Source organism: Chiloscyllium plagiosum, unplaced genomic scaffold (genome assembly GCF_037043375.1).
Source record: "Chiloscyllium plagiosum isolate Xiang-an unplaced genomic scaffold, Cpla_swu_hap1 HiC_scaffold_4, whole genome shotgun sequence".
Classification (NCBI taxonomy): domain Eukaryota; kingdom Metazoa; phylum Chordata; class Chondrichthyes; order Orectolobiformes; family Hemiscylliidae; genus Chiloscyllium; species Chiloscyllium plagiosum.
Genome location: NW_028270142.1, coordinates 21,037,769 through 21,060,676, shown reverse-complemented (window position 1 = coordinate 21,060,676; position 22,908 = coordinate 21,037,769). Strand labels below are relative to the sequence as shown.

General features: G+C 40.5%; 1 protein-coding gene across 7 annotated transcripts in view; it reads right to left on the bottom strand.

The window, feature by feature from the left end:
• Positions 1 to 22,908, bottom strand: part of rbbp8 (retinoblastoma binding protein 8) — a 171,554-nt gene that overhangs the window by 102,883 nt on the left and 45,763 nt on the right. The window contains exon 1 of one of the 7 annotated variants that reach the window (XM_087986031.1): positions 2,345 to 3,161. The exons of the other annotated variants lie outside the window; for them this stretch is intronic. The gene's annotated coding sequence lies outside the window, so the exon portion shown is untranslated. Of the gene's footprint in view, positions 1 to 2,344; positions 3,162 to 22,908 lie in introns of those variants that run through there. 7 annotated transcript variants of the gene reach the window in all.

Below are 22,908 nucleotides of genomic sequence, written 5' to 3'. Positions count from 1 at the left end.
AATGTGCTGCCAGAGGAAGTGGTGGAATTGCAACATTTAAAAGGCATCCGGATGGGTATATGAATAGGAAGGGTTTGGAGGAATATGGGCCGGGTGCTGGCAGATAGGACTAGATTGAGTTGGACGATTTGGACCGAAGGGTCTGTTTCTGTGCTGGACATCTCAATGATTCTAAGTCTAAACATTTTATGATATTTCACTATATTTATCCCATAGCAGTTAAATAGTTTGGTACCTATACAATAACAAAAGATCACAAAATGCTTTACAAAAATGAAAGTATGTGTTTGAGTATTTTTAATCAAAAAACACATTTTGTCAAAGCTTTTCATCTTGCACTCATCAGGATATTTGCATGAAATACAAAGTTAAAGGAAAACAACAACCATACTATACAAGAGGAGAGTTCTGATCAGTTGGCAAGGGCACTATGATTATAAGAATACACCAGTTAACGATGACTAATAGTTAATTGCCAAGCTTTATTTGAACATTAAACAGAATAGACTGACTGTGATTGGACATGGCATTGCCCTCAGAAATCAGAATATTTATCACCATTATTGCTCCTTTGAAATGGCAGTGCCTATAGTTATTTGCAGACAGAGCAACAAGACCCAATGTATTAATACATGTAGCTTCCATTACATTATCTTTCAACCCCAATGGACAATCCTAAACTGGTTGTCAGGTCTCTGCACACTCAGGATTATCCAGCAAACGTTGACCAATTGCAGAATCACATCTCACGTTGGACAGTGTGTTGAGTTTTGCTGACCACATGTTGTTTGAGTATGGTCAGTACCAATGTTGCGAACAGCCAAAGGGATATGCTGTTTTGATCCAATCTGCCAGTTAATAGTACATATGATGTTCGCATCTAGCATCCTACCAGCATAGAATCGCAATCTCGTACTAAAGGTGCAATTTTAAAGATCTGATATTTATATACTTCCTATTCTTTTGAGTGGCTCCTTTATATTGTCCTGGATTGTGCTCTGATCTGCAAACAGACTCCAGAATAGGACCCATTCACACGCAGGGATTTGTCCATACACATTACCCATTTGTGTTTCATAAGAACATCTTTATGGCAGCATCTTGTTAGTCGCAAAACCCAGGGATGCTCTGGAGCCAGGAGGACATGTGAGCAGGCTTTGGTGAATGATAAGAAACAGGACAACAATGTTTTCTATGAATTTGGATGGATTTTGAAATTTTAGCAAGGACAACATTGGAAGTGAGAGGTCCAAAGTGGATTGTTTTCCACAATAGTAACAAGTGTGGCAGGAAGCAGCATTCAGTCTGGTTAACAAACTATGCACCTTGTTTTAAATTGAGCCCTGCTTAGGGTCAGACAGATTGAGATGACACACCATTAGGTACACTGACAATTCATTTAAAAAACAGACATTTTAATGGTGAGGCCACCTGCTGGCTGCATACCATAAATATGAAAGTTCCTTCATGTGGCCCTTCCAAACATGGTTCACTGTAGAATTAAATCAGATACTTTCAAAAAAATATTTGAGTACAGGTACATGATAATTTGAGACACGATATTTGTTATGTACAGGACAGTATGCTTGTGAGGAAGAGAGAACTTTAGAGTGATAGTTCCTTAAGTTTTTCACCAGAGACTTTCTTGCACAATAACTGGACCTGTTGCAGACAGTTAGAGATTTATTATTACTCCTACAATGCATTATCGTAGCATAACACTTCTTTAACTCCCAAATGTACAGCCAAACTTGGCAATATCTAATCATTAAAACTGCATAGTACTAAAAGCTACTGCACTACAATGGTATCCAATTAATTTACAATACAAGGGACTGAAACTATTGACTGAAATAGAATTGGAATTCAGTGAACTGGATGAAAAGAATTTATTTTAAAGCTGGAGATTTCAAGTATTGTTAGGAATGAGGGCTTGTTTTGTCATGCCTTTCTATTCAGCTTCTCACGTACTCCTGGACTGCGACTGGTTAATCAATTACCAAATGAAAGTTCAGAATGCTAGCTTTCTGTTTTCGAACATAAAGTATCATGTACAGGTATACGTATATATTTACATTTTACACAAACACAAGTATTGATCACTGCAGCAAGTTAATTTTCTGCCCACTCGATTCATACTTCAAATTCAAATCCAATAAAATATAGAGACTACCACCGTACTTTTGAAAGAAAACCTTTCCAACATAAAGTGGAAAGTTACTCATTTTCAAACTTTAGAAGCATTGTCTCATCCAACTTCATATCAGAACAATTGTTTTTATACCACAGGCTTAAAATATACAAAGTTCAAACTTAACTTAAAATTCGATTTTATGTTACGTACCTTTAAAATTATGTTGCGAAAATTTATCTTGGCATTTCCTACATCTGCAATCCTTACATGTATTAAAGAACGCAAATGCATGGACCAACGTCAGTCACTTACAAGACTGTTGCTCAGTTCAAGGTGTCTGTTTCTGCCAAGGCACATATGTAAATGCATAATGGATAACCCAATATGCTTTTCACAACTGGTTGAGCAGGTTTGTGCACTCTCAGTGATCGGGAATCAAACCAGAATCTGTTGGCATAACAGCCTAGCCAAACTGGTTTTGCACTCAACTAGAAACTGGTTCAACTAGTCTGCAAAGAAAAGTTCAAGCTACAAAGGTGATTCAAGAAAACAGGCCACCCTATCAACTCCGAAAACAAACCTGGGATGCGGTTTCGTGTTAAAGCCCTCTCACTCAATAAAACTATGAACTGGTTTTAAAATAATGTTCAAATGTTGCAATTGATTCTGATGTACCAACATGTTTTAATTTTAATACATCAATGATTAACTGATTAAGTCAGGACAACAAAGGTAAAATTCAAAATACTAGCCCAAGTCTCCCCTTGTTGGTTAAAGTGCTGATGTCCTGAGGTGGCACAGTATGAGTGTTTTAGTTGTCATTGTTAAATTTTTCACACATGTAAGCATTGAAAAACCAAATGCAATGGGATAAACGCAACACAATAAAAATAACTATTGATAAGAACAAAGATCTTTCCAGTAGATAAACATTAAAATCTAGAGTTTGGAACTTTGGACATGAAAAGCAAACAAGGGATATACTGACTGTATCCCCATAACTTGTTGCAAGCCAGTTGCAACCTGAAAATCTCCACCTACTATATTTGGGCAGACACGCAGTAACAAATTGCAAATTAAAGAAATTACTGCTGTCACATTTTCTTCCATTTATACTGCACATAGAGATGTATTCAGCAAGGTGACACTGGCAAGGCATGTGGGGTTGATAGAGGCTTGGAGAAGAGATATGCAATATTCAATTCGTTAATCTGAGTAAACACTTCAGGTTGATGACAGTCACACATTGCTCTGAACAAGGTTTAGCCTTCAGCCAATACCAAATAACAGAGGCTGTTCAGTCACCTATTTCATTGTTGTTTGTGGGACATTGATGCATATCAACTAGCGGCTACATTCTCCAACAACAGTGATCACTCTTCAAATAGAGTGATCAGATTTTTAGAAACCAAAACGGAGACACCTTCAAAAACCATGGAAAGGTGGGGCTCCATGATTAATGACACACTGAACAATCAACGGCAGGGTTCTGAAGGAGAGTTATATTGTACTCAAAATGTTAACTGTTTCTATCTCCATAAATGCAGCCAAGTCCTGAGTTTTTCCAGCTGTTCAATTATAGGATAAAAACAATCCAGGAGTTTGGGCCATAACAAGTGGAAAACAGAGTTGAGATCAAGATGGCAAGAGGAAAGAATAGGGAGCAATCTATGCTTGGAATTGGAGAACAATGTTAAGGTGTTAAACAAGTACTTCACATCCTCCTTTTCTTTGGAGGAGGAGAAACATAGGTACATAATTCTGGAAGAGGGACTATGAAGCTCTTGAGCAGTTTGTCACAGGGAATGAAAAGACTTAAAAGGTGAATAAATCCGTAAGTTAGGATGAGTGATATCCCAGGTTGCTGTGGAAGATGAGGCAGGAAATTACAGGGGCTCTAACCCAAATTTTCAATTCCTCTTCTGGGTATCAGTGTTAAGAAACCATTAGAGAAAATTCTGAAAGGGTTAATCTCCACTTGGAAAGACAAGGTTTGACCAAGAATAATCAGCTAGACTTGTCAAAGGGAGATCATGTGTTGCTGGAAAAGCGCAGCAGGTCAGGCAGCATCTAGGGAACAGGAGAATCGACGTTTCGGGCATTAGCCCTTCTTCAGGAAGAAGGGCTAATGCCCGAAACGTCGACCCTTCTTCAGGAAGAAGGGCTAATGCCCGAAACGTCGATTCTCCTGTTCCCTAGATGCTGCCTGACCTGCTGCGCTTTTCCAGCAACACATTTCCATCTCTGATCTCCAGCATCTGCAGACCTCACTTTCTCCTCAAAGGGAGATCATGCCAAACAAATTTTAGTGAATTTTTCAAGGAGGTAACCAGGTGTGTAGATGAAGTACTGTAGTTGGTATAGTTTATAAGGACTTCAGCAAAGCCTTTGCCAAGGTCCCACATGTGATCCTTATGAAGAAGACAGAAGCACAGGGTAATTTAGCAAACCTGACCCAGCTTTGACAAAGGGTCAGTTAGACTCGAAACGTCAGCTCTTTTCTCTCCTTACAGATGCTGCCAGACCTGCTGAGATTTTCCAGCATTTTCTCTTTTGGTTTGAGATTCCAGCATCTGCAGTAATTTGCTTTTATCTGACCCAAATTTAGTCTCGTGATAGGAGACAGAGGGTGATCATAGAAAGTTGGTGTCCTGTGGCGTACCGCAGGGATCAGTGCTAGGTCCCTTACAGTTTGTGATATATATAATGGGGTGGGGAACAGGACAGGAAGGTGACAGTTATTAGGCTTGCAAATGACGTGATAATTGACAATGGTGGAGGTGGTCTTGGGTTACAGGAGAATATAGATGGATTGACTTGATGGATAGATCAGTGACCAATGGGATTTAATCCTGACAAGTGTGAGGTGATGCACTTTGGAAGAAGTAACAAGATAAGAAAGTACTCAATGAATGTTAGAACACTAGGAAGAGGAACAGAGGGATCTTGAGGTACTTGTCCCTAGATTCCTGCAGGTACCAGACAGGCTAATTACATAGTTAAGGTGGCATAGAGGTACACTTGCATTTATCAGTCATGACAAAGATTATGAGAGAAGGGCGATTATGCAGGGGCTGAGTTTGGTTAGGCCAGAGCTAGAATACATTGTGTAGTTCTGGTCACCACACTGGAGAATCATCCTACAGTGCAGAAAGAGGTCCATCAACTCTGCACCAAGCCTCAGAAGAACATCTCATGCAGACCCACCCCACCAGCCCAAATTTACTATAACTAATCCACCAGTATGCACATCTATGGACACTATGTGGGCGGCACGGTGGCACAGTGGTTAGCACTGCTGCCTCACAGCGCCTGAGACCCGGGTTCAATTCCCGCCTCAGGCGACTGACTGTGTGGAGTTTGCACGTTCTCCCAGTGTCTGCGTGGGTTTCCTCCGGGTGCTCCGGTTTCCTCCCACAGTCCAAAAAGATGTGCAGGGTCAGGTGAATTGGCCATGCTAAATTGCCCGTAGTGTTAGGTAAGGGGTAAATGTAGGGGTATGGGTGGGTTTCGCTTCGGCGGGTCGGTGTGGACTTGTTGGGCCGAAGGGCCTGTTTCCACACTGTAATGTAATCTAAAATATATGCCAATTTAGCATGAGCTGAAAATGTGTTGCTGGAAAAGCGCAGGTCAGGCAGCATCCAGGGAACAGGAGAATCGACGTTTCGGGCATAAGCCCTTCTTCAGGAAGGGCTTATGCCCAAAACGTCGATTCTCCTGTTCCCTGGATGCTGCTTGACCTGCTGCGCTTTTCCAGCAACACATTTTCAGCTCTGATCTCCAGCATCTGCAGACCTCACTTTCTCCGCCAATTTAGCATGGCCAATGGACCTAACCTGCACATCTTTGGACTGTGGGAGGAAGCCAGTGCTTGGCAGAAATACATACAGACACAGGGAGAAGGTATCAACTCCATACAGAGAGTCACCCAAGACTGGAATCAAAGCAAAGTACCTAGTGCTGCGAGGCAACAGTGCTAGCCATTGTGCCACCACGCTGCCCCTATCCTATATAAAAAATGCGATTACGCTGGAGGGGCTGCCAAGGGGATTCAACAAATGCTGCCTGGGATAAAGCAGCTCAGCTATGTAGAGTGGCTGGTTAAGCACAGGTTGTTTTCTTTAGAGCAGAGAAGGCTAAGGTGACCTGAGCGAGGTGTGTAAGATTATGAGGGACATGGACAAGGTAGATAGAAAACAACTGTTCCTTTAATTGAAGATCAATAACAAAAGGGGCATAATTTTCAGGTGAAAGGTAGGAGGTTTATAAGAGATTTGAGGGAAAACCTTTTTCAGCCAAAGGGCATGGAATTTGAAACTGCCTGAAAGAGTAGTTGAGGCAGGAAACCTCAACCTGAACAGTACTTGACTGCGCATTCAAAATGTCATAACATTCAAGGCTATAGGCCAAGTGTTGGAAAGTTGCATGAGTGTAGACTTAGAGTAAAGTTTTGCCAGGGCAGACTCACTGAGCCAAACAGCCTCTTCTTTCCCTATTGGACTTTCACCACCCAGTCAATGCCATGAAATAAATGTGCAACCGAGGCCTTAGTCATTAGCAAAAATCATCTAATCGGATAGCAACTAGTTGGCAGCAACATCAATTGCTGCAAATACCATGTCCTTGCGCATGAGCTCCTTCTAATTGGATGAAGCCACATGCCACTCACCAACTTAATGGCTGAATTAGCTGTTGCCTGCCCGAAAGTTGAGGGTAGGCCGACTCCAGTAGAAAAGAGCTAGGTTACCTTGGAGGACCTTCTAAAAGCCTGCACGTTGGATAAGCCAGGTTCGTTATTTTTAAAACGAGTGCCCAGAGGATTTTAGAAGAGGCAGACATGGAATGGGCTGGCCTGAATCCCAGGGTGCAGTTCAGCACACAGGTTTAATTGAACTTGAGGTGTGGATAAAGGAACTGAGCCACAGTGGTGATCAAAACCTAGACATTTTAGTCATCTGAAGAAAATGATTGGGGCACTTAGGGGAAAACCCAGTTGGCACCAACCAAACGGAGAAGTTGGGTCATCTAAATTTAATAATAAGTATTAATTAGATGTGAAGCTATTTGAAAGGTCCCAAGCTTGTGAAGCATACCATGTGGATGCAAATTTTCCCCTCATTTTTGTTCCACGATGTCATGGCTTTTGGGGCTTATGCTACTGTAATTTCACACAAGTCTTATGGCTTTCAGATTTCACTTTGAATTCAGATTTCAGTATATCACTCATGACTTCACTGAAAGGTCTTCTAAACCAATTCCAAAGACAATTGGCCTATAGAAAGGCAACAAGGAGGCAGCTGGAAATTACAAAAACTTGGCACAACTGAATCAGCTTCACTTTCTCAGAGGTTCTGTTGGTTTCCCACCTGGCAAAACATTTGAGAAAATGTAGCCTCTAAATCTTTAGACAGATTCATTGACACAAATAGATGAACAATGAATCTACAAAAATAAAAATCATATCAGAAAAAGGAAGATGTTGTTATACCCAATTCTTGACATGGCTAAGAAAGATTGGGATGCATTTTCTCAACAGCCATCCTTTTAGCTCCTTAAGAATTTTGTGTTTCAAACAGATTAACTCACATTTGGTCAAACTCCAGTCTTGATTTACTTAATCTTACAGCAAAATCCCTTTATACAACAGACCAGTGTACTGAAGCTGAATTGCATCACCTCGAGACTATATATATGGATGTAAATTTGCTCGCTGAGCTGGAAGGTTCGCTTTCAGATGTTTCAACACCATTATAGGTAACATCATCAGTGAACCTCCAGTGAAGCATTGCTGGTGTGGCCCGCTTTTTATTTGTGTTTAGGTTTCCTTGGGTTGGTGATGTCATTTCCTGTGGTGATGTCATTTTCTGTTGTCTATACAGTGAACAAGCAAAACTCTTATCGTTTACAAAATACCTTGCAAGAACTGTAACAAACACTATATTGGACAAACAGGCAGAAAGCTAGCCACCAGGATACGTGAACGTCAACTAGTCACAAAAAGACATGACCCACTCTCACTACTATTTTTATATACAGATGAGGAAGGACACCACTTTGACTAGGACAACACATCCATCCCAGGACAAGCCAAACAGAGACAAGCCAGAGAATTCCTTGAATTCCTAGCAGCATGGCACTCCAATCAGAACTCTCTCAACAAACACTTTGACTTGGATCCTATTTACCAGCCCCCTGAGAAAAAGAACTGAAAATGACATCACCAACCCAAGGAAACCTAAACAAATAAAAAGCCGGCCACACCATCAGTGCTTCACCGGAGGCTGACTGACTATGTTATCTAGTATGATGACAAAATGTCTGAAAATGAACTTTCCAGCTCAGCGAACATCCAGAACCTCAACCTGACCTAAAAATCTTCTCAAAACCTGCTAACTATATATACACACGTGTTTTCTTAGAGCAACATTTGCAGTTGTGATCTATGTGCTCACCAATGCATTATGCAATCATATTCAGATTTTTTCCACTCATTTACCATTCCATTTGCAAATTGTCTATATCCATATAATTATGCTAATGTACCTTACAGCCACCCTTGATATCTCGACTTATACTCTGCCTTGTATTATATTCTGCTCTTATGGAGATTTCAACTCTGTCAAGGGACTAGAGAAGCTGGAGTTATGCTCCTCCAAGCTAAATAGATAATGGGAAGATTTAACATAAATGCTGAAAAATATGGAGATTTCTGATAAGAATAAATGAGGTGAAATAATTTCAACTGGCAGCAAAAAAATTAGCAAAAAGAAAAATGCAAGTGGAGGAATTTCAATAATCTGAAAAGCCCTGGCAGATAAAACGGTGGAAGCAGACTCAAGTATAAATGGGATTTCAGATATACGGAAAAAATTCAGGGCGGTAAAGAGAGTAAAGTGGGACCATTTGACTAGCTCTTTCAAAGAGTCAAAAAGGCTCTTTGAAAAGCCTAATGGCTTTGTCCGTTGCTGAATAATATTGTTTGTGCAATGATTATAAAATTCAACTGTACTCTAACAAGAGGACTCTGCCCATTGCTTCACTAGATAAGTGATACTGCATTTTAAGCGCATTTGTCTTAAATCTCTTTACAAAGAATCCTAATTTGAAAATTTGACCTAAGCTAATTTTGTCTTTTTTTTTTAAATAACATTTTCACATCAATAGTTGATCAGAAGATATTTGCTCCTTTAAAAAAACTTGCAGAATCACAGGGTTTCCAAATAACATTTTAACAATGCGTTTTTAGAAAAACATAACTGAAGCTCTGCAAGATAGTACAAGCACAGGCTTGCTTTTGAAGCAGTTTCATGCAAGTCTAAGTATTTCAATACAATTCCTAACATAGCCCATCCCTATGTGGCATCCTGCAAAAACGTTAAGGATGTTGAGGGTTTGTTTAAACATGTCCATTTGTTGTTTTTTTTTCCAATAGCATAGTACTTTCATGAAGCTATACAAAAAATGCCATTTTACAGAAACCCACTCCCATTTGATGGGATGCTTACAATTTATTTTTTTAAAAATCATCCTTCTTGGCTCTATTGCATTAAAACCAGCTCTTCATTTCAAATTTGAGTATCATGGAACAAATTCAAAATGTTCATTCACACTTCTTTAATTCTGGATGAACCCCACAATTTGGAAGCAGTTTAAACTACTGTTGTAACTCTCAAATGCTTTTCAAAATCAAAATTCTTGCAAATTGAATGGTTCAGAATCACAAACAAAATAAAGATCTGAATGCTTCTCTTCAGCTGTTGTAGCTTGTCTAGGTCACATGATCAAGTGCCAGATAGAAGTGAGTAATTTTACAGATTTAACCAGAAAAAAAAACACTTATCCGGATAGCATCTATCCAGCACCTTTGAATTAATTCCATCACAGCGACTGTGGCATGTCTGTGGCATGGAACTCCCCCACAACACTGCTGCTGATTTGTTTGCTTGTCTCATTATTTTTCCCGGGATGGAAAATTAATTTAAATAAGGCTGAAACCTTTGAGATATCCTTCATTAGCTAATAACCCAGAGTAATGCATGCCAGGTCTGTTTCTTGGCTCTCCCAAAGTGAAACCACCTTTATTCCTCACAAAAGGAAATACTTGCCAAAAGATAGAATCCCTAAATGTGTTTAAACTCTAATCATTCTATTGGGACTCAGCATAAAAGCAATCCTTTCATGAAACTGCAATTCAGTTCATAATACTGTACCAAGTCCAAACCTTTCATTCAAGTTAAGAAAATCACTTTCCCCAATGGAATCTCTAACCAACACACCCACTGGCTTCCCTCTACACATTCACAGCAAAAGTCCAATCATAGAATACTTCTGAAACACGAGGTAATAACACTGTCTTCGCTATAGTGCAGATTGATACATGTGGAAATTGTGGGGTAAAGAGACACCTTAAGACTGATTCTGGAATTTCTTTTTAAATGCAAAAAACAATTAACTGTATTGTTTCAGGAAATTTGAGAGATAAAAAGAAACAGCATTGACTGAACTTGATGCAACAAGTTATACTGTTCTCACAATGACACTTAGGAGACATGAACAGGAATTTAAAAGGCAAACAGTGATGTTGGCAAGATCAAACAACAAAAGTTTTACTGAGGATGGTTGCAACAATCTCTGGTGCTTGACAATAATTTTCCATTAACAAAGTCTAAGTCAGTCTCTGGAGCATAGGAGGCTGAGGGTTGAACTTATGGAGGTTTATATAATCATGAGGGGCATAGATAAGGTGAATTGCCAAGACGTTCCCAGGGTAGGAACATTAAAAATTAAAGGGCATAGGTTTAAGGTAAGAGAGGAAAGATTTAAAAGGGACTCGAGGTGCAACTTTTTCACAGAGGGTGGTGCATATATGGAACGAGCTGCCAGAGGAAGTGGTAGAGGTGGGTATAATTACGACATTTAAATGACATTTGGACAGGTGCACTGATAGGAAAGGTTTAGAGGAATATGGGCCAAATGCTGGCTAGTTAAGTTTGGGAAACCCAGTCAACATGTACGGGTTGGGCCAAAGAGTCTGTTTCCATGCTGTATGACTCTGACTCTATTTAAACCAGATAAAGGTAGTTCCCCTATTACACCATAGTTATGTTCCTGTGTGATGCCATGTTATAGAAAATCATGCAATAGAAATAATGGGGCCTATGGAAAAACAGGATTAGGGGCAAACCACCAAAAATACTATTAAGAATAGTAATAAAAATAGTAGTTGGACTGTACTATTGTTTGTTAGGCTAAGTAAATTTTGACCTGTTGTAACTGATCTGTCGTATGGTACTGCATAATCATAATCGTCATAATCTTCAACTGATTACTTTTGATTGGCATCTATACGTCCGAGGTGCACTACATTCTAGCCAGTCTTCCGATCCCATTGAATGGTAACACTGCACAAGTCAGGTCCCAGAATGAAACTTGCCTTGATAGAGCAAGGGCTAAATCTTATTTTTTTTTTCCACAAGTGTCAGTATTGTCAAGTTTCTCAGAGGATTTCACCTTATTTTACAAAACCTGCCTGATTTAATTACTTACCCCACCGTTTGTGCCCCTCCCACACATTCTAGCACCATCATGCCATGTGCCATTTCCAAAACAACTCACCACTTCCTGGATACCCTAGGATTGATCAACTTCTGTAGTGCAGTACCATCTATAAAAAGATATTGTGCACCCAGAGAACAGTTGTCAATCCAGAGCTGCCCTGGACATGTCAGACAATGGAAAATGGGTGTCTCTCCTTGTGGGAGATGCTGTTGATGGGGATGGGTGACACAGAGGCAGGACCCCCTTTTCTTCCAGGCCAATAGAGAATGCCATTCTATTGGAGCCACGCCAACCTGGATCAGGATTACCATCCAGGCTAATGCAGTCCAACCATCTGAACGAATGCACAATGTAGGATGATGATCAATGATCTTCTCTACTCTGCCAGTAAAAGTGCCACTATCTTCATGCTGACACCACACACTCACTCACACTCTGCTACTGCACCCACCATTTCCTGTAAAATCTTCCCATCCAACCTTGACTAACCATGAATCTGTTCTGCATAGCCTACTCACCCCCTTAGGACATTGCCACACATGTACCAAAAGTATCAGTGTGCCACCCAATTATCTCTCACTCACCCACGATATACAAAGCTTCCTGACTCTGGCCACCCCGAACAGATGACTGACCATGTCCAAGCCTCTGCCTTGGTACTCTTTGCAGTAGTTTCCATAGTGATTAGTCACTGAAACAGATTCACATGAGGCTTAAATATCTAAACATATTTTTAAAATAAAGAGAAAAAAAGCTATTAATACAAATGATAAAGCTCCTCTACACTGTCCTCTTACTGTTAGTCAATTCCGTGAAATTTCACTCTTACCTCTACTCTAAGTTTTTAAATTAACAGACTGCTCCCAATTTCTTATCCTCAGGGTAGAGAGACATTTTCAAGAGGCTTTTGCAAATCCACTAGCATAAACATTTCACAATACCCTTCACGATGCTCTTCACAACAAAGTGCACGAACCAACGCAGAGTCCAGTCCTACATGCACTGCAACACCTAGTGCTAGGGAATGAGAATCACTTAACAGTGAACAGGGAAAAAATCGTCGACAAGAAAGAAAACAGTAATATAAGAAAATTGGGTCAGAGAACGGCAGGAAGGGGCAAAGACAATAAGAAAAATTCGCAATACAGTGTTGATTAAAAATTTCAAACATTGAAGATTTTGCACATTCTTGACAGAAAATGACAGGAAACGAGTTACATCCATTAAAAAAAAAAGAGCTTCTATTAAAAATAATGGTCTTTATACAGTGAAAGCAGGGATTAAGAGTACACAGGAAGGAAATTACTGAAGAAATATCTTACTTTCATGCCAAAGAATGCAAATACATTACAGAAATAATTATAGATCAGAAAATTGAAGGGAAAGCAATACTGTACTAAGCAAACTGACGGAGTGCCAGGCCAACAAGTTGCTGTATCCCGAAGAAGGGGCAGATGCAAAGATATCAATTTCCCAAAAATTTCTTGTTGCAGGGAAGTTTTCATCAGGCTGGAAAAAAGTAACAAATGTAACGCCTCTATTTAAGAGGGGAGGCAGAAAACAGGAAAACATTGGCCAGTCAACTTGACATCTGTTGTGGGAAAGATGTTAGAAACAATTAAAGAGATTACAGCACAAAATTTAGAAGAATTCCAGGTAATCAGAAAGGATCAGCATGGGTATTTTCAAAGCAAAGTCATGTTTAATCAATTTATTAGAGATTTTTTTAAAGGGTGAAAATGTACAATGGATGGAGAACCCGATTTACATCAATGACTTAGATGACAGGAGCAGAGGCAATATAGTTAAATGTGAAAGTGGGTTAAAAGTGTGTTGTGAAGACAATGCCAGGAGGTTGCAGATGGATACTGATATGTTCAGCATGGTAGCAAAAATCTGGCAGATGGAGTCTAATGTATGTTCACGTTAGCAGAAGTAACTTTTTAAAAAGGAACATTACTTAAATACAAAGTGACTGCAGAATTCCAAGGTACACAACAATGTTCTGCATCACAAGTAATTAGTATGCAAGCGGAGTAGACAGTAAAGAAGTGATTAATGAAATGCAATCCTTCATTATGGGAGGGTTTTATCCCTCAGTTATACAGGTCCTTGGAGAGAGGAGAAAGTGAGGACTGCAGATGCTGGAGATCAGAGTCGAAAAGTGTGGCATTCCTGATGAAGGGCTTATGCCAAAACATCGATTCTCCTGCTCCTCAGATGCTGCCTGACCAGCTGTGCTTTTCCACACTTTTCGACCTTGGAGAGACCACAACATAAGTATTGTGTAAAAGCAATGTTATGCGGATGCTGGAGATCAGAAATAAAAATTAATGTGCAGGAAAAACTCAGCAGGTCTAGCAGTATCTAGCATTATCGTTGCCAGTCGAACAGGAGTGTTCTTTGAAACTTAATAGGTTGTAAAAATTGAGGAGTTTAGAGAATACAGTAGTGAGGATCAAGTGTATCAGATGTCAAAGGTGACCCAAACAAAAGATAAAGGGAGTGGAAATGTATTAGGGAAGAGATAAAGATGAACAATGGATGTGAATGGTAGGTGATAATAGCAGAAAGTAAATTAGCTCTGCTGTGAGCCAAACTGTGCAAACAAGACACTGTGGGAGTGAGAATAGGAGCATTTGGGACTCATTAGGGTCCTAGATCCTAGGGAGTGTTGCTGAACAAAGACATTGGAGTGCAGGTTCATAGCTCCTTGAAAGTGGAGTCGCAGGTAGGTAGGATAGTGAGGAAGGCTTTCCTTTATTGGTCAGAGTATTGAGTACAGGAGTTGGGAGGTCATGTTGCAGCTGTACAGGACATTGGTTAGGCCACTGTTGGAATATTCCATGCAATTCTGGTTTACTTCCTATCGGAAAGATGTTGTGAAACTTGAAAGGGCTCAGAAAAGATTTACAAGGATGTTGGAGGATTTGAGCTTTAGGGAGTGGTTGAATAGGCTAGGGCTGTTTTCCCTGGAGCCTTGGAGGCTGAAGGGGTGACCTTATAGAGGTGTACAAAATTATGAGGGGCGTGGATAGGATAAATACGCAAAGTCTTTTCCCTGGTGTCAGGGAGTCCAGAACTAGAGGGCATAGGTTTAGGGTGAGAGGGGAAAGATATGAGAGACGTAAGGGGCAACGTTTTCACGCAGAGGGTGGTACGTGGATGGAATGAGCTGCCAGAGGAAGTGGTGGAGGCTGGTACAATTGCAACATTTAAGAGGCATTTGGATGGATATATGAATAGGAAGGGTTTGGAGGGATATAGGCTGGGTGCTGGCAGGTGGGACTAGATTGGGTGGGGATATCTGGTCAGCATGGACAGGTTGGACCGAAGGGTCTGTTACCATGCTGTATGACTCTATGACTCTATTCAAATAGATTAGAGGCCATTCAGAGTAAGTTTACCAAATTGATAATTACATTGATTGGGTCTTAAGTTGAACAAGCTAAGATTGCTTCCAGAGGAGTTTAGAAGAGTGAAAATTTTGATTCAAGTATATAAAATTCTTCATGGTCTTGACCAAACATAATTCAGATAAGACACCAAGTCTTGTGGACCTGTCCAGAAATAGTCAGCACAACATTTAAAAGGTAGGTATGGAGGATAGATGAGATTTTTTCTCTTTCACTTGGTTGAGAAACTCTCTTCCCCAGAAGGCAATGGAGGCAGGATAATTATATATTTGAAGGCAGAGACAGATAGATTCTTGGTGAGGGAGACAATCATAGGTTATCATGGGTAAATGCAAACATGAAATTTAAAGCATCAACAGATCACCCAAGATCTTATTGAATGCAGAGCTGGCTTAAGAGGTCGAATGGTCTACTTCAGCTTTCATTTCACATTTGTAAGAAGTTAAATCTTTATCTATGAATACTACCAACAGTAGTTTCTCAACTGTAATGTCTTGTCTTAGCATGCCATCCTCAAGGCCACCTCCAAATTCTTCCAAGAAAACGCGAAAGGTTCTCTATTTCTTAGAACTCTCAGAAGGAAAAGTTGTCAATCTTATATCTATCACTCGCTGATCCCTTCTCTTACAAAAATACAGAATGAAAACTGCCAACTTCACTTGTTATAAATTCAGAACATACAATTTGAACAAATTGTATGGAGTATGATTTTTTTTAAAATTCAACAAAATATTGCTATATTATCATAGCATACCATGACAAAGATTTCCATTGAGCAATTAACAAAGAAATTTGAATGATATTAATTTCCAAATTGCTATTCTTTGGAGAAAACCATACTTAATTATTTAATTAGCAATGTCATGAGAGATAAATTAGCATTGACATTAAATAAGGTCAGTGGGTATGACAGAGTAACTCCATGAATATAAAGCCAGCATGAGCTTTACATGGCAATTCCAACCACAAAGATTTGTTCTAGTGGTTTTTGATGGAGAACCATTCAATTAATGAGGATACCATATTGTTACTTTCATATTTCACTTGTTTTTGGAGAACATATAAACAACACAGCATAAATAATTCACTTCAAGTTCTCAATCATTATTTTGAATGCTTATGTAAAACTGAGTGTTTCACAGAATTTCAATGTGTTTTCTCAAAATGGTAAAACAGGGAATTGCATTTGTGACTTCACATAATTACGGCTCTCAAAGATATGGGAATGCAAACTACTTACCGGCAAAGGTTTGTTCAGAACCTTTGTTGTAGATCTTTCCTAATCACCCTGTTTAGAGACATTGTTAAACATCTCTGGAACAGGTAAGACTTGAGTGCAGATTAAACCGGTTTAGAGACAGGAACACTACCAATGCGGCACAAGAGATGCTTCCCTTTCTTTGTTGTAGATACTTTTTAATCAACCTGTTCAGATGTGCTATGATACGCCTCCAGAGTGGGTAGAGCTTGAACTCAGGCTTCTGACTCAGAGATAGGAATCTCACCCATGTGGCACAAGAATCCTCCTTTTCTTGCTTGTAGATATTTTTAATTAACCAGACTAGACATAGCATGACACACATCTGGGGCAGAGGACTTGACACCAGATTTTCTGGCCCAGTGGTAGGGACACTATCACTGCACCACAAGAACACTTTTTTGTTGAATGCTTGCTTTCGTGAATAAATGAAAAACTTAAAGAAACACTTCAATTGCATTGATATTACTCAACATTATTCAATCTACTGCAGCTGTTCAATTGATTGCATAAAGGGTGCAGAGGAAATATGATAGTGAGAAATTCACATCTTTGGTAGCCTTAAATGGTTTTCATGAAAAGAGTAACGTCAATGATCACAATGAAAAATTGATTTTTTACTGTTATCATAGTTCGGAGCTGTAGATTTACACATTAGTTTTTACATTCCATCTTAAGATTTTTTCTGAAAGAAAATATAATTTAGACTTTTGTTACTTAAAATGCTCGATTTCCCAAATCAATTAACAGAACCAGAAAGCAAGTTATTATTTACCTAAAATGATTTTAAAAATTGCAGACTATAAATATCAACATGCTTTTCTGAGATAAAACTTGGCTCCTCCAATGGTGTGGAAGTGAAAAGTTAACAGTATACCATAAAAGGTCACAAGTGCAATTATCAATGAGGCAATAACTAGGGCCACAATATCTGGTCTCGTCAGATTTGGATTAAAAGGAAACTAAGTAAATAAGGGATAAATAATGAACTCATGTCTCCACTGCTGATCACTATTCATTCAGCATATTACGCGTGTAGATGATAGTGCATAAGTTGATATAGCAAGGAGTGCACTACTGCATTCTAATTGTCTTCATGCTACTTAACTATAATTTATGTTTTCCCACTCTCCACCACATCAGTCCCAACCTGTTTTGTGTTGCTCAAGCTTTTGCCTCCATTTATTTCTCTTGATGCTACAATAACAATCATAGACCACATCTTGCATTCTGTGCTCTCCTGGTGAGCCCGAGCGATTTGTTGCAACTCCATGAATAGCACTAGCAGTCTCTGTAACGAGATTCAGTCTTCTTAAGCCCCCTATCTACAGTTCCTTCAGCAGTTCAGCTTATTTTTTGAAAGTTTTCAGGGTTGCAACACTTTGAAACAGGTGTGAGATACTAACAGGCTAAACAACTAATGATCCAATGTGCCCTCCCACACAATATTCTCATTAATCTCACATTCCTTTTTTTCAAAATCTTCCAGTAATCCAACACCCAAAATGTCTCTTTCCATTGTGATGCAAGGTGCATGATTTATATTTTAATATCACTTATGTTGGACTTTTGAATTTTGATTTGTCTGTAGTGTGTCATAGAGATGTACAGTACGGAAACAGACCTTTCGGACCAACACGTCCATGCCGACTAGACATCCCAACCCTAATCTAGTCCCACCTGCCAGCACCTAGCCCATATCCCTCCAAACCCTTCCTATTCATATACCCACCCAGATGCCTTTTAAATGTTGCACCACTGCCTCTGGCAGCTCATTCCAGACACAAACCACCCTCTGCATGAAAAAGTTGCCCCTTAGGTCTCTTTTATATCTTTTCCCTCTCACCCTAAGCCTTTGCCCTCCAGTTCTGGACTTGCCCCACCCAAGGGAAGAGACTTTGTCTATTTATCCTATCCATGCCCCTCATGATTTTATAAACCTCAATAAGGTCACCCCTCAGCTCCGACACTCCAGGGAAAACAGCCCCAGCCTATTCAACCTCTCCCTGTAGCTCAAATCCTCCAACTCTGGCAACATCCTTCTAATTTCTCTGATCTCTTTGAAGTTCCACAATATCCTTCCAAAAGGAAGGAGACCAGATTTGCATTATGTGTTTCAAGACATCCAGCACTTCATCCTTTGTAATGTGGACATTTTTCAAGATGTCACCATTTATTTCCCTACATTCTATACCTTCCATGCCCTTTTCCACAGTCAACACTGATGCAAAATACTCGTTTAGTATCTCGCCATCTCCTGCGGTTCCATACAAAGGCCAGCTTCCTGATTTTTGAGGGGTCCTATTCTCTCCCTAGTTACCCTTTTGTCCTTAATGTATTTGCAAAAACCCTTTGGATTCTCCTTAACTCTATTTGCCAAAGCAATCTCATGTCCATTTTATGGTCTCCTGATTTCTCTCAAGTATACTCCTACTGCCATTATACTCTAAGGGATTCATTTGATCTATCTTGTCTGTACCTTTCATATGCTTCCTTCTTTTTCTTAACCAAACCCTCAATTTCTTTAGTCATCCAGCATTGCCTACACCTACCAGCTATTCCTTTCACTTTAACAGGAATATACTGTCTCTAAACTCCCGTTATCTCGTTTCTGAAGGCTTCCCATTTTCCAGCTGTCCCTTTACCTGTGAACATCTGCCCCCAATCAGCTTTCGAAAGTTCTTGCCTAATACATTCAGTATTAGCGTTCCTCCAAATTAGAACTTCAACTTTTAGATCTGGTCTATCCTTTTCCATCACTATTTTAAAATTAATAGAATTATGACCGCTGGCTACAAAGTGCTCTCCCATTGACACCTTAGTCACTTACCCTGCCTTATTTCCCAAGAGTAGGTCAAGTTTTTACACATTCTCTAGTAGTTACATTCACATATTGAATCAGAAAATGTCCTTGTACGTACTTAAATTCTTCTCCATCTAAACCCTTAAAACTATGACAGTCCCAGTCTGTATTTGGAAAGTTAAAATCCTCTACCATAACCACCCTATTATTCTGAAACCAAAAGAGAAAATGCTGGAAAATCTCAGCAGGTCTGGCAGCATCTGTAAGGAGAGAAAAAAACGGACATTTCGAGTCTAACTGACCCTTTGTTAAAGCTGGCCTATTATTCTTATAGGTAACTGAGATCTCCTTACAAGTTTGTTTCTCAATTTCCCCCTGGCTATTAGGGGGTCTATAATACAATCCCAATAAGGTGATCACCCCTTTCTTATTTCTCAGCTCCATCCAAATAACGTCTCTGGATGCATTTCCGGGAATAACCTCCCTCATTACAACTGTAATGTTATCCTTCATCAAAAACACCACTCCCCTCCTCTCTTGCCTCCCTTTCTGTCCTTCCTGCAGCATTTGCATCTTGTAACATTAAGCTGCCAGTTCTGTCCATCCCTGAGCCACATTTCTGTAGTTGCTATGATATCACAGCCCGATATTCCTAACCATCTGTCTTCCCTGTTAGGCTTCTTTTGCATTGAAATAATAGCAGTAAAATTTATCAGTCCTACCTTGTTGTCTGCTTTGTCCCTGCCTGCCCCAACTGTTTGACTCGTCTCTTTTCTCAGTTGTACCAGTCTCAGACTGATCTCTTACCCCACTATCTCCCTGGGTCCCACCCCCCCCCCCCCCCACCGTAATAATTTAAATCCTCCTGAGCAGCTCTAGCAAATCTCCCTGCCAGTATATGGCAAATTCAGGTGCAATCCATCCTTCTTGTATAGGTCACATCTACCCTAAAAATGTGAATCCTTCTCCCACACGTCAGCTCCTCAGCCATGCATTCATCTGCTCTATCTCCTTTTCCTACCCTCAGTAGCTCACTGCACTGGGAGTAATCCAGATATTACTAATCTCTAGGATCTCCTTTTAAAATTTCTGCCCAACTCTATATTCTCCTTTCAGAATCTTATCCTTTCACCTTTCTTTGTCATTGGTTCCACGTGTACAATGACACCTGCTGGTCCCTCTCCCCCTTGAGAGCATTCTGCACCCTCAGAGACATCCTTGATCCTGGCACCAGGGAGGGAACACACCATTCTGATTTTTCGCTGCTGGCCACAGAAACATTTGACTGTTATTAGAATTTGAGAGTCCCCTATCACAACTTATCTCTTGGAACCCCAGGTACCCCTCATTGCATTAGAGCCAGTCTCAATACCAGAAACTTGGCAGTTCTTGCTACATTCCCCTGAGAATCCATCACCCCCTACATTTTCCAAAACAGCATTCTTGTTTGAAATGGGGATAGCCACAGAAGACTCCTGCACTACCTACCTCTCTTACCTTTCCTTGTTAACGCATCAATATGACTATATGTGCAACTTTTCTCCCTTCTTATTACTGCCATCCATCGCATCTCCTTGCTCTTATAAATTCCTCATTGCCTTCAACCGATTCATTCGATCTGATAGGATTTGCGACTAACGGCATTTATTGCAGATATAATCCTCTGTAACGTGTAAACTCTCCCTGAACTCCAACATCCAAGAAGGGCACATCACTCTATTAAAGACCATTTTTGCTTGTTCCAATCTACAGACTCTGAAAATAGCCCTATCATGTTCCTCTACAAAACACTCCTCCAGACTAACTTAATACTTACGGCTTATATTTTTATGTTTAATCAAAATACATAGCTCAATAAAACATATAATCAAGAAAGAACCCACTCACTACTGCAGACTTTCTGTAAGGCCACACTTTAAAATATTCACATATCAGTTTCTGTGCTGTGACCCCTCACAAACAGGTTCCTCCAAGGTTAGTTGTGATTTTCACTGTTTGTTAAATTTTCCCAGGCACACTCCAATGTCCAGCAATACATCAATTCAAACAGCAAAGGCAGTAGCTGCACAGGTTCACTGCTGTGTCAGTTAGCAGTGTGGGTTTCTTTTTTTCTCTCTCTCTCTCCCCTGCACTGACCTCACCATGTGCTGCCTTTGTCTGTTACTCTCCCTTTTAAAAGTGCCGTTGTTTTGGTTTTATCTCCAAAGTTCCAAAACAATGCAACAGCATGTAAAACAGTAAGTGCTGCTCCTGGAATTTGAGGAAATCACTTCCAATACCTGAAATACCTCAATAAAAAAGGAGCAGCCTGCTGCAGCCAGAAATTTTTATGTCCTCTATCTTGGATTACCCAGAATCAAATATTTTTCTTATGAAGCACAGAAACTTAACATTCTCCAAGCTACTGGCTAATTTAAAAAAAAAAAAGAGGTGCCAGGTTTAAATATATTCCTTTTTGTTTGTACAGAATGTGTCTCTATATGATTCAGCATAGCCATCCAGGAAGATTATTTCAAATTGCTCATTAGTTAGTTGTCAGCACACCCAAGATTGCTTGGCCAATTCTATTCAATTGTGAAATGAAATTCAACAAAAAAAAAAAAATTGGTTCAAGTTTTTCAAGCATAGACGGGTTAAAGAGGGTCTGGACTATGCTTACTATGAACAGGTTTGTTCCAATCGGCCAGTTGCCGAACATAGAATCTATCGACAGTACATGGCATCATACAAGCACAGGAATTCATTAACAATGTGTTCATTTGTGTCCTAAGACCTTTTCTTTAGTACTGACAATAGTATCCTTTTTTCAGAAAATGCGTATGGTAGTCTTGTTGTGATGCCAGGTACATAGGTTAAAAGTCTCAGTGATTGGTTAATTGAGGCAAGCAGCATGTTCCTTCCATTCTTCTCAATACGCAGAATGCATCAAGACTTCGAGTCTCTGCTAGGAGAAAGTGAGGACTGCAGATGCTGGAGTACCAGAGTTGAAAAATGTGGTGATGGAAAAACACAGCAGGCCAGGCAGCATCCGAGGAGCAGGAGAATCGACGTTTCGGGCATAAGCCCTTCTTCAGGAATGAAGCTGGTGTGCCAGGCAGGCTGAGATAAAAAGGTAGGGGGGGGGGGGCGCTGGGAATACGATAGGTGGAAGGAGGTGCGGGTGAGGGTGAGGGTGAGGGTGATGGGCCGGAGAGGGGGTGGGGGCTGAGAGGTCGGGAAAAGGATTGCAGGTCAAGAGGGCGGCGCTGAATCCGAGGGTTGGGACTGAGATAAGGCGGGGGGGAGGGGGAGGGGAAACAGGGAAGCTGGAGAAATCTACATTCATCCCACGTGGTTGGAGGGTTCCTAGGCGGAAGATGAGGCCCTCTTCCTCCATGCGTCGTGTGGCTGGGTTTGGCGATGGAGGCGGCCAAGGATCTCATGTCATTGGCAGAGTGGGAGGAGGAGCTAAAGTGTTCAGCCACGGGGCGGTTGGGTTGGTTGGTGCGGGTGTCCCAGAGGTGTTCCCTGAAACATTATGCAAGTAGGCGTCCCAGAGGTTTCAGAGGAACGTTTCAGGGAACACCTCTGGGACACCCGCACCAACCAATCCAACCGCCAATGGCTGAACACTTTAGCTCCTCCTCCCACTCCGCCAATGACATGCAGGTCCTTGGCCTCCTCCATCGCCAGACCCTGGCCACACAACGCCTGAAGGAAGAGCGCCTCATCTTCCACCTAGGAACCCTACAAACACGTG